We start from the raw sequence: 14,593 nt of genomic DNA, 5'->3' as shown, positions 1-14,593 counted from the left end.
GGAATATTTCTTTGTCTCCAAAGTGGCTTAGTCTTCCCAGTCACCTGAGTTGGGCACTCTAGGTAGGCCCATCTGTGTGTACAGTCTTGTTGTAGTTGACACTTGATTACTGTGTCACTGGGAGGAATTGACCTCCAGGCCAATTGGTTGTGAGGACCAGCTGTGACTACAGTGGCAGAGCTGCTGTGTAGGAGACACCTCTATGGAGCAGGGTTTGCTTCAGTGGGGCTTTGGTGTTCACTAAGTCTGCCCCTTTGGTGTGTCACTTATGCATATGTAGAGTTGTAATCTGGTATGGCCTGGTGCTGACCACTGTGTGTACTGGTTCTTGGGTCTCCAGGGAGGTGCAAAGTCAGCCACTGCCTGGGGCCACCCAGTAGGAGCTATAGCGAGATCTGCAGATTCCTCCTCTTTGTATTGTGTTTAGAAGTGCCCAGGTGAGGCCCAGCTGTGAAGTAAGGCAGGCTATTGCTAGTGCCAAGTCTTGGGCCTTTTATTGATAGGTTTGGGGTTCCCTGACCCAGCTGCAGCTTATTTGAGAGATTTTAGAAAAATCTGAAGCCTGAGCAAGGACAGGCCATTCATATGCAAAAGCCGCTGCACATAGGTTGGGTGTGACTGCAAAATGGATGTGGTAGGGTCTCAGGGAATCACCAGGGAGGAGCAAACAGAAATGGTTGCCAGTCAGCCCTGAGCCTGGGGAGGTCCCAGCACAGGAACAATGACCCCTGAGAGCACCTCCCTCTAGAAGAAAGCTGCTGCTGAGTTCCTGCCCCAATGCCAGACAATCCAGTTCCTCCTTATATGTGTCTGTGTCCCTCAGAGCCTCACTGTGGTGCTGGAGCTCAGAGGAAGTGGGACCTTGTAAGTTCAATTCATGCGCCAGCCCTTTAAGAGGAACAGCTGGGTTTCCTGCTGCCTCCATGTCACTGAGGCCCAATCCCCGCTGGTTTTTATAGCCCAAAGTTATGGGGGCTTCTTTTCCCAGCTCTGGGACCCTGGCCTGGGGGTCTCGTGCGGGGCTGGGACCCCTTGCTCCTCTGCAGAGACAATCTCCCTCCCGATTAAAAAACCGGCACACCTGGGTGTCAGTCCAGCCCATTCCGTGTCTCCACCCCTCCTACCAGTCTCAGTGTGCTTTCTTCTTTACTTCTCTAGTTGTAGGACTTCCATTCAGCCAGTTTTCAGGCAGTTCTGGATGATGGTTGTTCTATATTTTAGTTATAATTTTGATGTGGTTGTGGGAGGCAGGGAGTACAAGCTTTTACCTATGCCACCATCTTGGTTCTCCTCTTAAATAGTTCGTTCTTAATATTTATTAAATAAGAGAACATTTCTTTCTAAAATCCTTTGTCTATCCTTCCTCTACACTAGTTCTTAGTGCCCAAAAAATATGTTGAAAACATGGGATTTTTCAAGTTCTGGATTTCATGCAACTTTTAGCCACATTTTCTTTCTCCTTGCCTGTCACCACCCCGCCCCAACCCCAAACCCAAATGCAGCCAACAAGTCCTTCTTGAATAGGGCAATATTAAAGATATTTGCACATACTAAAAATATTCTATATATGTAACTCATAAAAATATGCAGACCATAACTTTTTTTTTCTAAATTGTATTTAATGGAAAAAAACACACCACACACCTATATTATAGTTTAAAATTTTAATGACAAGAGTAAGAACAGTTATTGGTGAATGGCCACCAAGTCTGGCAGAAGATGGTAGGTTGTGCTTTGATTCCAGAAACCAAGACCTGCCTGTGTCCATCGAGTAGAAGGTAGTGGAAGGCTGCTCACTCCACCTAGACTTGGAGGTATGTCCCGTGCCTCCTCCAATGGGAGAAAGTTCTTCTCCCTCTCAGGGTCCTGGGCTTCACGTGGCTGGAAGACACTTGTGGTGGGCACAGTGTGACCAGCAGAGGAATCTAGACCAGCTTCTTCCTTGGCTCCATTCTCAAGAGGGCAGAGGCAAGGTTCTTCTCCCTCCTTGGTCTGGATAGACTTCTCTTTCAGATACAATCTAGCTCTAAGATGGTATCTGGAAAATATTCTTAGAGGACAAACTCCTGCCACCTTCTACCATTTTTGACAGCTTTAGGTTATTTATCAAGTCAAATTCAAAAGAAAGTCAAAGATGATGAGAGACATCCTGATACTGTTCTTATTATGTGTGTGGCACTTAAATAAGGGGCTGTTGAGAAGAAATATGAAAGCATTCAGAAGGGAAGTTGGTGATGATACTCAGTTGTGAGGTCTGTGTTGCTGGACTGGCATTGCCTTTAGCTAGATTTTGAGAGTTTGTTGCATCAGAATTTGTTATGTGAATTCGGAGCTCACTATGTCTGTCATTTCCAGGCATGAAGACCACAATGGGTCTTTCTCTCTGCAGAAACGTTACTGAGGGACTTGACCTATGGGATTGGTCAGGTGGATCTCGCTGATGTGGTTGGAATGTATGGCCCTGTGGGGTCTTTGGCCTTCTGTATGGACAGACACTGAGTCTCTGGCTAACTGGAGTCACTGGTCAAATGGATGCGGTGGCCTTTCTTAATAAAAGCATAGGCTGAAGGGAATTGGCATGAACTCATCAGTCACTCAAGATGGGCTGTAAGCTGTTTTGGCCTTTGAATTGCTTATTTGTATAAGTTAACACATTTCTTATTTGTGGAAAAATCGGCAGTTTAGATCCAAAGACCTGGAAACTTTATTATTAGTACCTCAGGGGCAGGGACTGTGCCCTTCGATCTGTGTATTTCATGCAGCATCTAATAAGGCTGGGTGCCTGTAGGAGGCTCCACCCTAACAGGCATCTTCCCACTGCTTTCACCCTCACAATAAGCCTAGGAGGGATGTGGTTATTATTATGTTTATTTTGTAGCTAAAACATTGAGACAGAGTGCGACTAAGTGATTCTTCTAAGTTCTCACAACTGGTTAGTGGCTGAGCTGGCCTTTGGCCTTTGAGGGCACTCTCTCTACCCTCCTTCCCATGGCGCTTTTGAGGGGATTCTGGGGAGGAAGTGTGGGATGGGGTACCTGGGAAATTGTCTCACTGCGTCCCTCTCAAGCTGACTCCTGTGAGGGGGTGGCAGCCTGTGAGGCCCAGGGAGATGAGGTCTACAGAGAGTCATCCAGCCTCTGGCCACGTCACTGTGTCCCCACCACTCCTTTCTTCCCATTGACCCCAAGTCCTTTTCAGTCAAGTTGAAGCCACTAGCTCTCATCCCTACCAAATGGGGATGAAGAACAGCAGTTACAATATAATATTCTGTGTATAAATCCACAGTTTGATGAGAAATAAAAGCGCGCGCGCGCGCGCGCGCACGCACACACACGCACACACACGCACACTCACCAAACAACCCAATTTCCCTACAGGCTTCCACGGCAATAGTAAAAAGCTCATAGTTCTGCTTTTAGGATTTTTCCCCCTTTGGAAAATATTCCTTAGATTATATATAAATTAACTTTTAATTTCTCATAAATAATGTTTCTTAGCTGATAAAATTTCCATATGTATATTGTACAGTAAAATAGTTGAACTTTAAGTTATGGGTTTTAGAAGTCTTGCTAATAAGCTTTTGCAATGAGGAATGAGAACATCTTCCTATAGAAATACATGCCATAAATACTAAATTCTTGGGAAGAGAGTGTCCATGAACTTGAATTATGTCACGTTGTCTATCTGAATCTTAAAGCATCAAGAACTAGGTTTTTAAATTAGGAAACACATCAGCACAGCAGCAGTCTGAGCTGCATTGGAGGATCTGCTGCCACGCAGGCTCTGCTGTCTTATTTTCGTTATGGATTGTGTCTGTGCATTTGTATGAGATTCTGTTCAGAACGGAATCAGGACCCTCCAAGTGGACAGCTGACCTCCAACGGGAGAGGGCCAGGCCAGAGCGCTGGGCACGGCAGGAGGAGGGAGGCAGGGCAGGTGGCGGCAGACGTCATCGCAGCCAAACCAAACCTGCCAGCTCTGCTCAGCTGCCGCTCCTTTCCTGGCACCTCCCCTGACCAGCACAGCTACCAGCAAAATGCAGAAACAGGGACGCGGGAGATGTGTGGAGAGGCCCGGAGGCGGGAGCAGACTCCTGGGGACAGCAAGTCACTTTGATTCTGCCCTACAGGAGAGATGGCAAGAAGGATAAAGAGAAGGAGGGAAGAAAGGGAGAGAGGAAGAGAGAGGAGCAGAGAAAAAGGAAAGTGAGGGGAAGCGGGGAGAGAGAGGCAGGGCAACAACGGTCAGTGTCTGCAAAACAAGCAGAAAATAACAGACAACTGGAGGGGGAGGGGCCTCAGTTGCTGAAAATCTGCTCAAGAGATTTAGCCCCTAAAAGCTGGCAGCTGGCACCTGTCTCCACCTCACTCTCGGCACAGGCGCCGAGGGCGGACTGGGTCACAGGAATGGACCGCACTCATCGGTGTCCTGGACATTGTCCACGTGGTCTCCTTCCATCCCCATGCTGGTGCGTCTGCTCAGGCCTCTGCAGCCTTCTCTCCATCTGCCGCCATTGCACTGTCTCCTGTCTGGGGGCCTCGGCAGCCCCCATCCACAGAGCAGACGCCCAAGCCCTCCATGCTCCAGCTTCTGGCCTGTGCCTGCATCGCCTGCTGCCTCTCCTGCCACCCTGACCTTGAACCCAGTGCTTTGGCCGCCCAGAAGTATTGGCGGTTTCCCCAAACAAACCAAGCTTCTTGCGATGTAGCTCATGCTGCTTTCTCCATCTGGGTAGTAAAAGCCACAGCCTCTCTGGGGCTCATGGGAGCACCAGGTGGGGCTGGCCTTGACCCTCTGCGGCCGGCCCCTGAACCATCTCCACTTTCCAGAGAACCAAACCGAAGCCTGGGAAGGCTGGCCTGTGTGCACACGTGTATCAGATAAGGAGAGAGAGGAGAGAGAACTGACATCCATTTAGCACCTACTATGTACCAGCAATGCTAGGCGCGGATATGCATTCCCGATCTAAGATGCTATGATCCGAACGCCAAGCTGTCCTATTTGTCTAAAATAGAGACTTTTGATCAATGTTTAGTTGGAGGAGAGACATTCTGTCTCCTGCAGACTTTGTTGATGTTGTTTGATGCCGAAGCATTTCTGGTGTGATGATAAAGGAGCTTCTCTCACTGGCTCCTCTCCCATCTTCAATCTTCTTTTCTCTTCCTTTGCTGACAGTTGTCTGTCTTCGCGAGAAGAGCTCCGGAGAATTGGGAAAGAGAGGAGGAGGGAAGAGAGACAGACATGTGGGTTTTTTTAAGAAGCAGGAAAATAAAGGTGTGTCCGTGTGTCGTTTGCAGCCTTGTCAGGTACCATTTCTTTAGAAGTTTTGCTTCCCTTCCTCATGCCCAGCTGGCTCTTCATCATTTTTTAATATCTCTGGGGATGGGGACGTGAAAGTGAACTGTGGGTCGAGGCCGGGAATGGGGGTTTCTGGGGTGCTTTGTCTGAACCTCACTTGTCTTTGGGTCCGTGCTTTTCCTGGGAGCACCTTTACCGGGCGCCGGAGGCCTGTTCACCATTCCGGTCACATCATGGTCCCTGGATGACTGCATCACACCTCCTCCCACCATTTACATTTCAAACTGCCACCCGCCTGCTCTTGATCAATTATTTAGTAACACTGGCCACTTGTGAGCTTTTCTGAGCTCATATTTTATGTGAAGGTCCAATTTTTTAATCCAAATTTTCTTTCCCTGAATCCTTGCGTAGTTTTCTAGGTGAAATGCTACTGATTCCTTTGAGTCCCTGGCACCTAAAATATCAGCCGCTCTTTGCAGCCATCTACCTGGTCGTTTAGTTCACAGGATGGAGTCTACCTGGCTCCATCCCTACTTGCCTCTGACTCGGCCAGCTCCCCCTCAGGGGAGCCCCACCTTTTAATAAGCAAATGAAGGGCTTTGGAGCTCACAGCCTCAAGGTCTCTCCTGTCTTTAATTACTGACTGAGTCTACTAGAAGCAGTAGAAGGGACAAGGGCTTTAGAATTCAACAGTGTTTGGGTGTGTTCCTGGGTTCCAGCACCGGCTGCCTTATTTGTGTGAGGCGCTTGGTAGGTTATGTAATCTACTGAGATGTACTTCCTGGACTTCCATGTGGGTATGGAGATATATGGGGGGCAGGGAGTTAAGAAGAAAACATGAAGCAACACCACCTACAACACATATTGACTGTAGACCATGAGGTAGCTGGTATACCACGGATTTAATCCTGACCCGCTCAAACATTCCAAGTAAACAGTTGGCACAGAATCAACCCTCAAGAGCTGTAGGTATTTGGTGGTCGTGATACCGTCACCCACATAAAACTCTCCCGCTACCAACGTGCAGCAAAACAAGCCCAGTTCTCTGAGATGGAAGTTGGGGTTTGTCTTGAACACTTGAATTCCAATTCTAACACTTCTTGGCTGTGTGATTTTGAAAGAAATTATTTAATTTTCTTGGGCCCCCATTTCATTGTTTGCAAAATAGTCTCAATGAAACTTGCCTTGGGGAGATATTGGAAACAAATCAAATGCTAATGCAGTAAACACCTGGCCCTTGTAGGCATGCAACAAATAATTTTTCTTTCTTGGCATCATGATAAGTTAATGTCTGTCCATAAGTAAGCTCTGATCAAGTCTCAAAAAAGGAAAAGGAGAAGGAAGGTTCAGATTTTTTTTATTTTGTTACTCAACGTATTATTAGCTTTTAAAGGAAACAAGGCACCTCCTTCACCACATAAGAAAACAGAATCTATAATTATTTTGGCAAGAAAAAACAGTATAAAGACAACTGACATTGATTCTCTGTGCATATTGTGTCTCGTCTCTCGTTTTACAGTTTTCAGAAACCAAAAGTCCATCTGTCTCTAAAGACCTTTTTTAGTTTCTGGAAAGAAACCACCACCCCGCTCTAGCAGCCCTGTTTCATTTGGCTGACTCAGCCCCTCAGCGCTGTCCTGTGGGTGAGTGCAGGAGGCGGGAGGCAGGAGGCAGGAGGCAGGAGGCAGGAGGCAGGAGGCAGGAGGCAGGAGCTGATATGCGGCTGCCCCTGCCCTGGCAGGTTACAGGTTAACCGCCATCACAGGCCGCCCTGCTCTGTGAATCTCATCACAGCCTCCCCGGGCTGGGCTCCTCAGGGGTGAAATCACAACAGGGGAGAACGTGAAGCTTGCACTTGCTCGTTTATGCCCATGTGAGAAGAATAGCCAAGACACCCTGGGCCCCACGGAATTCCTGCTGCAGGGTGTTTACAATCCCGAACTAATCTGAGAGCTACGCTAGCAAGGCCGTTAGCTGCACACCGAATCCAGGATGCAAGGCCATGAAAATCCTGATTTATTTTCCCAGCCCAGGCTTTTTATTTTTCATCTCCTTTTCTTATTCATTCTAGAGCACACACTTCTTTTTTTTAAAATTTAATAAATCTTTATTGTTCAGATTATTACAATTGTTTCTCCTTTTCCCCCCATAGCTCCACTCCACCCGGTTCCCACCCACCCTTTGCCCTTACCTCTTCCGACACTGTCCTCATCCATAGGTGTATGATTTTTGTCCAGTCTCTTCCTGCACCCCCCATACCCTTTTCCCCCTGAGAATTATCAGTCCACTCCCTTTCTATGCCCCTGATTCTATTATATTCACCAGTTTATTCTGTTCCTCAGATTTTTAATTCACTTGATTTTTAGGTTCACTTGTTGATAGATATGTATTCGTTGTTCATAATTTTTCTCTTTATTTTTTTCTTCTTCCTCTTCTTAAAGAATATCTTTCAGCATTTCATATAATACTGGTTTGGTGGTGATGAACTCCTTTAGCTTTTTCTTATCTGTGAAGCTCTTTATCTGACCTTTCATTCTGAATAATAGCTTTGCAGGATAGAGTAGTCTTGGTTGTAGGTTCTTGCTATTCATCACTTTGAATATTTCTTGCCACTCCCGTCTGGCCTGCATAGTTTCTGTTGAGAAATCAGCTGACAATCATATGGGTGCTCCCTTGTAGGTAATTAACTGTTTTTCTCTTGCTGCTTTTAATATTCTCTCTTTGTCTTTTGCCCTTGGCATTTTAATTATGATGTGTCTTGGTGTGGTCCTCTTTGGATTCCTTTTGTTTGGGGTTCTCTGTGCTTCTTGGACTTGTAAGTCTATTTCTTTCACCAGGTGGGGGAAGTTTTCGGTCATTATTTCTTCAAATAGGTTTTCAGTATCTTGCTCTCTCTTCTTCTGGCACCCTCATAATTCTGATGTTGGTATGCTTGAAGTTGTCCCAGAGGCCTCTTACACTATCTTCGACTTTTTGGATTTGTTTTTCTTTTTTTTGCTTTTCCGGTTGAGTGTTTTTTGCTTCGTTGTATTTCAAATCTTGGACTTGATTCTTGCATTCCTCTAGTCTGCTGTTGGGTGTCTGTATAATATTTTTTATTTCAGTCAGTGTATGTTTAATTTCTAGTTGGTCTTTTTTCATATCTTCGAGGGTCTCGTTAAATTTATTGGCCTTTTCTAGGATATTCTTGAAAAGCCTTATAACTGTGGTTTTGAATTCTATATCCAGTCATTTGTTTTCCTCCATTTCTTTCATTTGTGATCTGTTTCTTCGTCACCCCATTTTTCACTGCTTCCCTGAGTTGGTAGGGTGGCTTTGTGTGGTAGGTTTCCTATATGGCCCAGTGGGTCAGCCTCCCCAGTTAACCTGAGGTGGACACTCTTGGTGCACCCCTTTGTGGACTGTGTGTACAGCCTTGTTGTAGTTAAGTCTTGATTGTTGTTGGTATCACTGGGAGGAATTGACCCGCAGGCCAGTTGGCTGTGAGGATCAGCTGTGTCTACACTGGGAGATTTTCGGTGCTGGAGACAGCCTTATAGGATTAGCCTTGCCAGATTGCAAAAGCCTCTGTGCTCAGCTTGGAAGGGGTGGAGTCTCAGGGCGGAGCAGACAATCTTGGCTTCCCATCAGCCCTGCCCTTGAGCACGAGTCTCCAGACCTCTGCCTTCCGCGGTTCCCGAGTTTCCACCTTACAGTCCAGATTCCTCCCGTAAGAGTGTGGGTCCCCAGGGGCTCACCCGGAACTGCGGTTCAGTGCAGTCCGAACTGGGGTTCAGTGCAGTCAGGAGCTTCCGACTCCCTTCCGCTAGGGATAGCCTGTCGTAACCTCCGCAGTCAGTCTTTGTGCGCACTCGCGCCTCCAGACCCCTGCCGCCGCGGCTCCACTGGGTCTCTGAGTCTCCGAGTCTCCGTGTGCCTTTCTCTCTACCTGACAGTCCAAACTCTCGCTTTATGAGCCTGGGTCCACAGGGTTTTGCCCAGAACTGAGGTTCAGTGCAGTCGGAATTGGGGTTCAGTGCAGTCGGGGGCTTTCTTCCCCCTCCCGCCAGAGAAAGCCAGCCAGGCACTCCCCCGCCCTTCCTCTCTGCGTGCATGTGTCTCCATACCTCAGCTCTTTGCTGCTCCTTCTCTGTGAGCTTTCCTCTTTCCTTCTAGTTGTAGAATTTCCACTCAGCCAGCTTTCCTGTGGTTCTGGATGGTGTCTGTTCTGTCTTTTAGTTGTAGTTTTGAAATTGTTGTGCGGGGCAGCAGTTTAGGTGCTTACCTATGCCGCCATCTTGGTTTCTTGCGAGCACACACTTCTTATTTAAATACATGTCCCCTTACTCTGTGAGGAGCAGAGAGCAGAATCTGCTTTTGGGCACCAGGAAGCCTCCTCCCTCCAGGTACACATTGCAGTACCCCGAGTTCAGCTCCCAACAGCCGGCCAGGTCTTCCCAGCTTCTGGGCCAGGTCTTCCCAGCTGCTGGGCCAGGTCTTCCCAGATGCAGGGCCAGGTCTTCCCAGCTGCTGGGCCAGGTCTGCATTGCAGCCAAACCTCCTTTCCAGGCGGCAGGCAGCTCAGGTGTAGGTGTGTGGCAGGGCCACTGTTTCCACAATTTGAAATATCAAGAATGATCCCCATGCCTACTTTTTAAAAGTTGTTAAGAAGATTAAGTGGAATAACTGTTAGGGCTGGGAAAATAAGAAGCCAGTATAACAGGCAGGTGTTTAGAAGAATCTCTGCCCCCTAAAGAATAGATGAGCTGGACTTCCAGGGCCAAACTGGGTGTGCTCAAAACAGCAGCCACAGGAGCGGGGCGGGGCGGGGGCACTCTGCCAGTGACCTCCATCCGTCATGGAGGATAATGGCATAGAATGGCCAGTGTGCCTCCTGCCACCTGCTGGAACTGCTTCCCATCGCTCTGCTCTCCTCCCCTGGCCAGTGGGCAGCACTGTGCCAGCAGGCAGCACCTCCGAGACCAGGCGTCTGGGCAAAGGAGCCCCTGAGTACAAGGGTGCTGCCAGCCTGGTCGCTGTGAGGAGCTGCCCTGCCTTCAGTGGCCGCCCGGGGGGAAGGCTGACAGGCTGGGTGGGGCCTGGGAAATGCTGAGTTTGTGTTTGGGATGAGGGGAGGCCAGCAACCTGTTTCAAATAATGAAAATTTGGGGGATGAATTCCCACGGCTGAATAAGGTGTTTTCTGGCCAGACCTGGGCAACATTGTCCAGCTTTGCGTTGGCTCCCATTTGTTATTTCGTCAAATCTGTAGGCACTTAGGATACCAAGGCAAGATGGACAGTAGTAGGACTGGCATTCAGTCTTCATTTTGAAGAGCATTTGAATGGGAGTGAGATTATAAGACCTGGTAAAACAAGATTAATGACACAATAAATGCTAGTATAGCTGAGGAGAAATATAATGAACAGCAAAGGCCGGTGAAGCAGTAACACCGTCAACTGTCACAGAGGTAGAGTAAGTTACTACCTTTGAGGATTAAGTTGGACAGTGCTCGAAACAGAATAAGCATGGATCCGGCAGGACAGGGGTTTATTTCCATTTTACTTAACAATCTGGAGGTCGGTGGTGAAGGGTCCTGGCGATCTGACCCTTAGGTCTTGCCCTCTCTCTGCTGGAGGGAGGTACCGCCACTTGCTTCTTCTTTCCAGTGGTTCATTGCAAGCTTCCATCCCCAAGGACACCTCTTGGTCCAAGGGGACTGCTCTCAAGTGGACCGTCACACCTGCATTCCTGCCAGCAAGAAAGACGGATGGAGATGTGGCAAAGGGCAGATGCTTGCCGCTTCTTAAGGAAGGTTCCAGGAGCTCCGACACAACACTGTCACTCATGTCCTACTGCTGGACTTGGCCATGTGGCCACACCTGGCTGTCTATTCTGCTTGCCAGTGCCCTGAAAAGCCCAAGTACTACGGAAGAAGTGGAGAATGTGCTGGGGACCATGCATGGTCCTACCGTTTGTGTAATCTCAGGCCTTCCAGGAAGTGCCATTGGCCTTCACTTCCTTTCCACATCCCCACTCTACTCAGCAGATCCGAAGATTTCTCCACAGCATCAGTTCTTTCATCAAGACAGAGTGGGCTTTCTTATGCCGTGACCTTCTCTGCGTGCTGCCAGCACCCCTGTAGGGCGCCTGGTGCTAGCTATCCCCACACTAACACCCCCTAGCCCAGCTGAGCTGGGATCACAGTGTTTGCCTCCCAGTCACCATTTCTTCCTGCTGTTCATATTCATGGTAGCTATTATAGCAGCCAACATTTGCTGAGGCTGGCTTACACATTTTGTATTCACAGTTTCATAGTCTTTTCACATTTAGTTGCCAACACAGCTCTGGGAGACAGGTGCTTTCAATAGAGAGGGGGCTGTGGCCTGGATACATGCCAGGCCGTGGCTCTGCCTAGCTCTTGTGCTAACCTCATGTGCCGCAGCCTCCCCTTCATCCCGTCTGATCTCGGTGGAGGTGGCACTTCGTCTGGTGGCTGAGGATCCTTTCTCTGGGTCCTAGGTCTCAGAGTGTACCAGAAGCCGTGAGGTGGGAGAAGCCAGACTACATTCCCAATGAAGGTGCGGCAGTCCTGTCCGTTCCATAAGTGAAAGGAGGTGGCTTTTGCTGTCTTGCGGTGGGTGTTCAGGAGATGTAGGTGCAAGCACTGGGAGGGGCACCAAAAAGGACCCCAGCTGCATCTCCCTGACTGTGGCGTCGCTGGAGGCTTCCCAGCCCCGGGTGAGTGCAGCCAAAGGCACTTTCCTTGGAGGCCAGGTGCCAGGGGCGCTCCTGCTCTTAAGGGTCTGGCCAGACTCTCTTGGAATCCTCATTCTGTGGCCTCGGGAGAGCTTGGACTCCTTCTGGTAACGTCCTTTTTACTAGCACTTGCTTCCTGAGGCCTCCTTCTCACTTCAGTCCCTGAACGCTACTTTCTTAGTCCACGTCAGTGCTTTTTTCGGAGGTCACTCTTACACATATCGTTTTTGCGTTTAGTCACTTTATCAGAGGCTGCAATCCGAGGGAGGTCCTGTCTCTGGGAAGGAGCCTTCTGCTGCCCCACACTCCTTGCCTTTTCTCACTCCCCTGCGTAACTTCAGCTTCATTTGTCTAACACATGATTTGTCAGCATTTGTGAATTTATATCCAACCACCGATTAAAGTGCTTTCCTTACCCAAACTGATTTCTCATGGTATAAGAGATCCTGGAGAATTAAAATTTCCTTTTCTTGTTACTCTCAATGTTTTGGTGGCTAGATGGATACAGCAGAAATTAATCTACATCTTCAGGTAAGGAAGAGATGCCACGATGCTCTGGGAAGTGGGTGATAAAAAGCCTGGGCCTCACCTGTGGGCCTGAAAGGTGGAGCCTTGGGGTCATGGTGAGGTAATTGCCCCTGAAGTCGCAGGACTTCCTGCAATCTTCAGATGTGGCAGCCATCTGCAATTCTGAAGATGGTTACAATGAAAGCATCTGCTCCACATCGTAAGAGCTTGACCATTGGTGGGAGTGGTGGAAATGTCCAGTGCTTTCCATATCTAGTGTCCTTTTATTCCTGAGCCCATGGGAAGACTCAGTCTTTCTTGAAGGTAGTGGGAGTCCATGTGATTAGTACTGCCCCAAAGGCTATGAGCCACATGTTGAAAGGATAGCATTGCAAGACAGGAGGAGCCAGGATCCTTGAGACACTAGATGGATGAGAGCCCTGCTAACTGCATTGACTTGGCATGCATAAGAGATAAACTTCTACTAGGTGATGGGCGCTGAACAGAAATGCTAACAGAGAGAATAGCCCCTACCGCTTTGGTCTTTATTACCAAAGCATAGCACAGTATGTCCCAACATATACAGTTAATATGGAATGTATAGATTTTACTCAGCTCAACCACTGAGATAGTCCTGGATGTCTGATAGATTCCAAAGTTATTATGGCCAGGGGATGTTTTGGTATTAGAAGAAAGGATTTTCTGTATCCATTACTTTTTTCTGTTGTGTTTTCAAATGGCTTTGATTTCAAAGAGAATAGGTGATGAAGTGACAGTTATTCAATATAAACACTAATAAACAGACTTGGATAGAAGCATTATTGCCTGATTGATAAGCTGTTCGGGTGTTCCCAGGGGTTAGTGAAAAGGAGAGTGTGGCGCCAAATCCAAATGCTACCATTTCAACTTTCACAGCAGCCAAAAACCAGGGCTCGGTTTCCACTAGTCATCACCAAACACAACAATGAAACACATCACACCAAACTAACCTCCAGAGGATTCTCTCTGTCCGTTCTGTTCAAGTCTGCAGTCTGTTCTGAATACTGGCCAAATGGGACTACCGGTGAGAGAAGTGGGGAGGATAAGGCCACCCAAAGATGATGCGGGTAGCAGAAAATTCACATTCTGCTCTTGGAAGCTTGAAGGATGCCTAATACAGCATCTTGCCAATGAAATGTGAGCAGAAGTGATAGGAGATATTTCTAGGCCTACACACAGACTTTCTCTTTATTTGCTACTAAAATACAGCATGAAGTGAATATTTGTTGATTAGTGACTATGAGTTAAGAATAAACATGGCAATTAGTAGTAGAGATTGTTGTTTAGAAACTCATCATGGCTTGGAGGAAAAGTGCGTGAATCTTTGTCAAACTACCTTCTCCAGCACAGTTCACTCACTACACAGAGACTGGAAGGATTTGAGATTGCTCAACCTGTATACACTGCATGTGACTCCCCAGGATGATCCAAGTTCAATTCTTAGTCTTCTATTCTCTGATGACATTCCTGTGGATAGGGAACTCCAGCCCGAGTAGCAGCTGGCTGCAGCTGCCTTCATTGCTTCTTGTAATGAGTCCAAACTGCAGGCTGAAGTGCATATAAGCCAGCCGTGGGCAAACTACGACCTGCAGGCCGGATCCGGCCCGTTTGGCTGTTCTATCCAGCCCGCGGAACCGAAAGAGTGGAGGGTTCTCTTGCTCTCCCCTCCACTCCTTCACCAGCAGCAGTGTTAACATGGCAACGCCGGGAAACACAGCAGCAGCTCCTTCTTCTGAGTGGGCGGATTTATATCCGCCCATTTAGTAGAAGGAACAACCTCTCAATCTTCCAGAGGCTCCTTGTAATGCCCGCGGACGCGTCTCCAGACAACACCCTGGGAATGTGTAGACAGGTTATCTTGGTGATGTAGGGAGACACGCCCCTGGAGAGCACAGTATCAGAGCCTTTCTGAGGTAAGATTAAGAGCTCTACTCAAACACATTTTTTTCCTGTTCCCACATTCTGTACATCACAATGACTTGTTAATAAAACAACAAAGACTTTCAGCTTTT

The sequence above is a fragment of the Plecotus auritus genome (genome assembly GCF_963455305.1).
Source record: "Plecotus auritus genome assembly, chromosome: 8".
Lineage (NCBI taxonomy): Eukaryota > Metazoa > Chordata > Mammalia > Chiroptera > Vespertilionidae > Plecotus > Plecotus auritus.
Note: the sequence above shows the minus strand (reverse complement) of the source record.